The following is an 8,561-nucleotide window of genomic DNA, read 5'->3' as shown; positions in this document are numbered from 1 at the left end:
GTTGTGATATGAGTTTTTTTTTTTTTCAAACTCAACTATTTACAATAGCTATTGCAATAACGATATAGGGGTTAATATTTTTAATCTTAAATGTATGGGAAAGATTAATATGAATATGGTTTGCTTTTGGACTACTAAGCTAGCATGCCAAGTTCGGTCTGAATCAATGGACTCAGGAGGAGATGCGCCCACAAACAGACAGACAGGAAGTATTCCTTGATATTGGATAGTTATCGCAATGGTATGGCTAATATGTATAACGCATATGTGAAGAACGCCTTTACCCAATTTGTAGACTCAACTTTACTGAGCGAAACTGGCAGAGCTGGATCAAGCAATCCTTTCTGACCAATCAAAGGTAACTTTCCTAAAGCAGTATAAACAGGTTTCCAGGATCCAATCAACATGTTTCACGCTTGACCAACCAATTAGAACCTACATGACTGTTTTAATCGGTTATTGTACGATCACTTGATATTAGGCAGAAGTTTCGCAGGGATCAGTTCTCTTGCCACTCTTGTTCATCATTTTCTGTAAACAACATACCTTTCCTGTTTCTCACTTACACATATTTCTCCCAATATGCCGATGACATTACTGTATGGCGTGTTCAAGAAACCCATTAATAGCTGTGGGTCGTGTTCAAAAATCACTTAACATGATCAATGATTAGTGTAACGATCGGTGGGTCATGCTAAACCCAATCAAAACTCAAAGAATAATATTTCAAAGAAGTTTAAATAAACATTTTAAAAATTCTAAAAAGGTAAATCTAACATTAGATAATTTACAAATAAAATTAGGCTCTAAAGCCAAATTCCTTGGTATCACATTTGACAAAAGTCTCACATGGACAGAGCACGTGAAACCATTAGCAAACGAATTAACCATTTCAGACTAATAACAGGCACAAACAAACAATGTAAAGCCAATACTATTACAAAATCTATAAAGCATATATTCGTCCAATTATTGAATATGGCTGTCAAGTCACTATATAAGTATGTCAAATAGAAAAATAAAACAACAACAATGTCAACCGAATAGAGTATTAAGATTAGCCCTGAGGCTTCCAAAATATACACCAGTCAACTATTTGCACAAAGCAAGTAAATTACCACTACTTAAGGATAGGCTTGATACATTGGCTAAAATCTATTACAAAAAAAGCAGAAACAAGAAACAACTTCACATCTGTCTTACTCACCTTTTTATGTGCACCACACAAAACAATATCCTCTTTCAAGTTGTATTGTAGCAAAACATAAAACATGCAGACAACATGACTTCAGCACAAGTTTGTTTGTTTGTTTGTTTATGTATAATTAACTCATGTTTCTGTTTTACAGCCTGAGTACAGGGCAGGTAGACTATTCGGCGCCTGCCCTGTGAAAGTGGGTTTTTTCGGGGTACTCCCGTTTCCCACCGCAGTAAATTTTGAGGTATTAGATTTTCAGATCTTTGCCTCTGCTTCTTCAACTCCATCTCCACCCTAAATAATTCCCCAATTTTTTTAAATCTACAAACTCCATTTTAATAAAGTTCTTTTTAAAGCTCACCTTAAATGATAGATCACCGAATGTAATATCTCACGAGCAGGGCGAAGAGGGATATCAATATCCCTGAACACGCCAGTTGAAGAAAGTCTTTCTTTCCTTTAAAACTAAATTCCTGCCACGTTAAAAATAGGAAAAAAACTTTATATTAGAATGCCCAAGGAAAGTTTTCTTTAGTGCATTTGATTTAAATAAACAATCAAACAGAAAATACCTCTTTATGACCTTCCCTTTAAAGCCACAGCACTACGTGAAGGCATATTTTTTGGCATTGTCATCCAACTTATGTTACTGATATTAGTTCAATCATATTGGTATCATGGGTAAAAAGTGATCGTCAAAATACAGAGGAAAACAGCTGGCCAAATAGTAGGGGTCACTGACCCGTACCAGAGACCTGTTTTTATTATACGTTTTTTTTTATAAGTTGTTAATATGGTACTCATGGATAACTTTTGAAATTAAGGCAAAAATAATATAAAATTATTAGGTTAAGTGTATGTTTGCTATTAGTTACTAACAACAACAACAACAAAACGTGTTAAGTGTAAGCGTGAATGGAGCAATCTAAATGTCACTGAAGTGGGTGAAAGCATTATAAACCTTAAGCATGGAGTACCTGGTTTAGATGAAAGCCCTATTAACCATACTGTGTGAGTGTGTGATCATGTGTTTTTCCTTTGCACTTTGTTGAATACAATATATCCAAAGTACCACAACTTTTGAACTGTTGTTACACAAAACAAAATATGCATGAGAATTCTAAGAACCCAAAAGTGAAAGCAAAGCAGAATATACTAAATGGGAATGCTTACATGAGGAAATAATGCCAAAAGACGATGCCTGGAGTTGGACTTTAAACCAAAATCATCAAACAGTCATGGAGTTTTCTTTGTCTCATTGTATATTGAAATCAAATGATTCATAGATGACTTTTCTTTAACGGTTTTCTCGCCCCCCTCAGTGGCACAGCGGTATGTCTGCGGACTTACAACGATAGAATCCGGGTTTCGATACCCGTGGTGGGCAGAGTACAGATAGCCCATTGTGTAGCTTTATGCTTAATTACAAACAACAACTTTAACGGTTTTCATTTTACTTTGATCCTGCAGAAATAGATTAAAACCAATCAGATAGGCTCTTAATGATTGGTAAGACATGGACCCTGAGAAACACTTTATACCAGTTAATGACTTTTTGTATGTGTGTGTGTGATTAAAAATGATGTTATGATCGAAGAAGAACGAACCTCTATAAAACCCAAGTCTGGGCTCGCACCCCCTGGTTGACTGGTGAATGATTATCTTTAGCATGAAACTTGGTAGTGTAGTAATAAAAGTAATCAATGATGATACTCGTGAATATTCTAGTACTCATAGCAGACTACCATTTTGGATACAATATGGCTGTGGCCATACATTCATCATATTCTAGTACTTATAGCAGACTACCATCTTGGATACAATATGGCTGTGGCCATACATTCATCATATTCTAGTACTCATAGCAGACTACCATCTTGGATACAATATGGCTGTGGCCATACATTCATCATATTCTAGTACTCATAGCAGACTACCATCTTGGATACAATATGGTTGTGGCCATACATTCATCATATTCTAGTACTCATAGTAGACTACCATCTTGGATACAATATGGCTGTGGCCATACATTCATCATATCGTGTGAAGATTAAATGCTAAATTGGCCTAGTAAAACAAATTGATTATTATTATAATTTTTGCTACAGATAATTAAACTCAAATAAATTAATTTACTCGATAGCTTTAAAACCCATTGAACAATATACTGAAGTTTTATGTAGTTGGGGTGGGGCGGGGTCTGGCATGGTCAGGTGGATAGGGCGCTCAACTCGCAATATGTTCGTCCTTTCAGGCGTGGGGGTTTTATAATGTGACAGTAAATCTCTCTATTCGTAGGTGAAAGAGTAGTTACAGAGTTGGCTGTGGGTTGTGATGACTAGTTACCTTCCTTTTTGTGACGTTAAAATTATGCTTATATAGTTATAGCGCAGCTGCTTATGGTATAATTAATGCGTTCTACACAGTCTATATTCTTCTAATGAAGCACTAGCATTTTTTGACTTGAAATAGTCGCATGCCCCCAGAACCCCGTAGCATTAACATGCTTTACATGCTGATTGTGTTTCGCACAATATATGTTGGCTTTTGATCTCGCAAATTGGAATCCCCCTTTCAAATATTCTGCATACAGGCCTGAACTTATATTCTGACTTTTCACATCAAAGTCATAACTTACCTATTTAATTACACACGAGATTTATTATTTTTATATCCGTATATCAAAAAGTGATCTTATGTATATATATATTGCTAACCGTGGTGTCTGTCCGAGCGTTCGTCTGTCTCCTGTTTGAAAAGCTGCGCACGTAGGCAAAGCTCAACGTTCACTTTTGAAATGACGGGAGAACAAGCATGAATAATGTTGATACCAAATTTTACTTCGCAAGCAGGATATTCTACGCTAAATTGTTAGGAATTAATCCCATTATCGTTCGCTTTTGGAAATGTGACGTAACTTACAGAATAACAATGTAGATTTACCTTATGTTGTTGTTGAGCGGCTCTTAGCATGACCGAAATGCTCAACAATTACTTTTTGCGGTGGGCGGTGTAAGTATCTCAGAGCTTTGGCTCTGAGTGAAACCAAGAGTACAATACAATTAACTCTTTTAAATTCCATGAAATAATTTAAATCGAGAGATTAATTTAAACCTTTCCCGTCCCTGGGGACGGGTATTTTTGCTAGTTAATTTAAAGTTTTCCTGTCACTGGGGGCGGGTACATTTGCTTTTAAATCTTTATAGAATTCGTAATCATTGAAAAAAAGCATTTAATCGTATCTAACCGTTTGTATATCATCAAAATCAACACCTGCACCCCCCCCCGGTGTCTCAGCAGTAAGTCTGATGGCTTATAATACTAAAAATTGGATTTTTATACTTGCAGTGAGAAGAGCATTGATAGACCATTGAGTAGCTTTGCGCTTGACGACAAACAAACAAAACATTAACACCACAAGAAGTCCTTTAAGTAATATTCTGATTTCGTGTTCCGCATGACGTGTCGTTGCAACTATATGTTCTGGCAGATCATTCTGATCTTTTTTTTATATGACTAATTCTTTATTCGGTGATTAATATCGTAACTTCCAATTATACTATCAATTACAGTCGTGGAATGGCATGGAACAAACAAAACACTGTAATTAAAACTTCTAATTTTACAGTAAAAATTAAGTTATTTAGGTATATTTTGACGATAGTAAAAAAAAAGAAGAGTAACATATCTATGTCTATAAACTATATGATTGTGCGATTAACTTGTAAAAGATTTTGACTAACGAGGATGGTTGCAAATCTTTATAAGATGACCAACTTATGTCAGTTTTTACAAAATAATTACATTCTAATTCTTACATCGATAGTACATTATTCTTCTTTCAAAGCTTAAATTACTTAATAACCTTACTACATTTTGAAAATCATCGTCTGATTTGATCCCTTCGCAATTGTGCGATAAAAAAACGTTGATTATTTGAAATGTCTTTGAAATATGTTTTATTCACTGTAAGTAACGAATACTATCTTAAATTGCAAGTGTCTAACGGAATTGAATAGACACCTATGTTGTTTATTTGAATTATTATATAATACAACCAATATACTAATATTATGCATATGAAGAATGTCAGTTTTTGCTATTGTCTAATAATCTAACACAATGAAAAATGAAATTGTATATTAAATGATTAAAACGTTTCAAAAAGCACATCTATGCTAACGATAGAAATAACAACGAAACGTGTAAATATATTTAATTTATTTAGCAATTATTACTCCCGAACTTCATGGATATTCTTCATAAAATGGTGACTAAATGAGCCTCAGTAGGTTCCGTTTACCTGAGGAACAACATCAAAGACTAAAAGGATAAGTAGGACAGCACCAGTTTCTAAGAACCCTTGAGTGAAATCAAAGGAGAATATGTTATACGTTAACCACACTACATCTGCTATATTAAGTGCTAATGAGGCCTTTCTCCCAATACCAGTAGTAACAATTACTCACGACTTTCTGTAATAATATATCAGTTGCCGCATAATATACTGTTGCGTCAGCGAGTCACATGACTAGTGTGACGCCACGTTTCTAGAACTATTCCGTACCTTGGCGAATGCTCTAGTATTTACTAGATATAGAGTAGTCTGGTATATAAAAGAGGGTGACAACGTGACGGGAGAAGAATGTAATGTGTGTGAGTAGATAGTGAGTAATTGAACTGCAGTCACAGGGTATTGTTGAAGTTAACGTTCGTTCGTTATAGTGTTTGTTTTAACGCGAATATTGAAATTAAGTGTATCGTAAAGTTATATTCGGAAAGAATAAACCAGTTTTATTAAGTAAAGACTTGTGTCGTTAAAGATTCGTAGGAACGAAGTTACGGAAAGTTAATTAACAAACGGAGACGTAACAATATTAACAGATTCTTCACAACCGTTTTCCTTGTTTGTCTTCGATATATATTTTGTAGGAGTTTTCACTGATACAGTAAGAGGTTTCTTTTCACTATTTTGTTGTAAAGTTGTTCTTTGAAATCATCTGGTGAAACAAATATCATGTAAACAATAACAAATTAATTTATTTCTTCCTTAGTGTCTCTACAAGCTCTTACACTGCTTACGTTTACAGCCATGCTAACTGTACTGCACCAAAGTAAAAATAAACATATTTTTACAAAGTAACGCAATATGCGCAACAGCTAACCTAGATTCAAATACTTCACTAACGCTAAATTATTCACTCTACCAGCTAGAAACAATTCTCTATCTTCTTATCCATCTTTTTAAATTAGCTCTTTATGCTTTGATGATATTGTATTGATAATCTACTCTCGAATGTACTAGAAATCCTGACGTCAAATGTCCTAGAATGTTTTAAGTCTATCTTTACATCATCCTTACGACCTGCAACTCCCTCTAGCTAACAAACAAATTACAATTTTACAAATACAACTTTAGGTTTTTAGTATTTTAGTATCTCGGGCTACTCGTTACCAACGAATAGTAGGATTGACCGTCATGTTATAACACCCCTACGGCTGAAAGGGCGAGCATGTTCGGCGAGAGGATTCAAACCCGTGATCCGCAGATTGTGAGTCGGGCGTCCTCACCACCAGACCGTGCTAGGCCTTATATAATTATATACGTTCACATATAGCATCTCTCAGTGTTTACTGACTGTTTTATGAATATTTATTAGTTCCACTTCCAATTAGTGACCTTCCCAGATACATATTTTTGTGAGATCTAAGATAAAATCGCCCCCCCCCTCAGTAGCACAGCGGTATGTCTGCGGACTTACAACGCTAGAAACCGGGTTTCGATACCCGTGGTGGCCAGAGCACAGATAGCCCTTTGTGTAGCTTTGTGCTTAAATACAAACAAACTAAAATAAATTCTATTTATATAATTTACTTCATCATTTTAATAGTTCTTCGCATCTCAGTACAGCTACTTTTTTTACCGATCATGAAACAAAATTATGGTTTTAAAAATTAAATGTTTTGTAATGGACAATAATAAATCTTCAACAATTTTATGTTCAAAGTCTTGAGTCAGACTTTTACGCATAGAGCGCTATCTATAGTGAACTTTCCAAGTCAAATTTGTTTCAAGACTTAAAAATACTTTTTAAAAAAACGTCTATAGAAATAATCTAATTGAGGGAAAGAATAAACTAAATAATTGATAGTATTAAAACTACAGACATCTCTCTTAAATAGACGCTTAAATCCCTAGTGGGTAAAACGGAATCAAATTTCTTTAGTCAAAATTAAAATTATATTTTGATACTAATTGCATACATTTTGATAGCATGGCTCATTACAGTGAAATTTAAACAAATAATAATATAACTGAACATTTTTTTTGTGCGTGTGTAGTACTTCTCTTTATGATAAGTTTGACAATATTCAGCAAAATTTCTGTCAGAAGTGGGATTCGAACCCACGCCTCCATATGGAGACCAGAATACACACAGCCACTTGAATAAGTGGAAGGTAGAACCTTGAGTCTGGCGCCTTAGACCGCTCGGCCATCCTGACATATTACAATTTGTATGAAATACAATTTATAACTGTTCCTAAATTTTATTATGTATAAATTATATTTTTTGAGTAATTATTATCATTTGCGTTTTTTTAATTTATGATACATGATTATAAGTTAGTTACATTACCAAAATAAGATCATTAAATTGACGATAGTGGAAGGCTATTAAGGCTTAAGCGCCATCTAGAATATAAGAATCAATACATCCATGATATATTATTTGCATTTAACCAATAACTCCGTGCTTTACTACATTAACAGGATCGTTGCATGCTTATCATACTTTTTTATTGTTTCTTCACTTCTTGTGAATTCACGTACTTTTAACTTATATTTACAATTACACCATTTATGTTCTTTTGTGTTATTCACCCCATTTACAAGTTACATAACAATTACTTTTAAGCCTAATTTATCATTCCCCACCTGTTTTAGGCTATTTCCTACGTCTTCTTTACTAGTTTTATATATAGATATTTACTTGCTTATTTAAGAAACTTACCATTTTGAAGTGTTTATACACACCATCTTAATTAATGTTTTCGTTAACAATAAATTGATCATTCAAGTTCTCTTTTATATCACTTTTGTTTTAGATAATATGTATTTCACTTTAACCACTGTAAAGGATTTTCCAGTACTTTTTATGGAAAAGATTGTTCAATCTGAAATAATTTATTTAGTTGTTAGATCACAATGTAATCCGTTAGATGGCAGCACAGTACTAGTAAACATTACTAAAACGCGCGTTGTCATTGCCCACGCTGGAACTTAAGTATGGGTGGGATTAATTGCGGTACAACTTGTATTCCCACTAATACCTGTAAACTTTGTATTTGTGCTCTCTGC

General features: G+C 34.2%; 1 non-coding gene across 1 annotated transcript; it reads right to left on the bottom strand.

The window, feature by feature from the left end:
- Nucleotides 1-7,586: 7,586 nt before the first annotated feature.
- Nucleotides 7,587-7,705, bottom strand: Trnal-caa. The gene is made up of 2 exons: nucleotides 7,668-7,705; nucleotides 7,587-7,632 (listed from the first exon to the last, which is right to left on the bottom strand). It is a non-coding gene; the product is annotated as a tRNA-Leu (tRNA).
- Nucleotides 7,706-8,561: the final 856 nt, after the last annotated feature.

Source organism: Limulus polyphemus, unplaced genomic scaffold (genome assembly GCF_000517525.1).
Source record: "Limulus polyphemus unplaced genomic scaffold, Limulus_polyphemus-2.1.2 Scaffold3588, whole genome shotgun sequence".
Taxonomy (NCBI): Eukaryota; Metazoa; Arthropoda; class Merostomata; order Xiphosura; family Limulidae; genus Limulus; species Limulus polyphemus.
The sequence above is the reverse complement of the archived record's forward strand: the minus strand, read 5'-3'. Positions and strand labels throughout refer to the sequence as shown.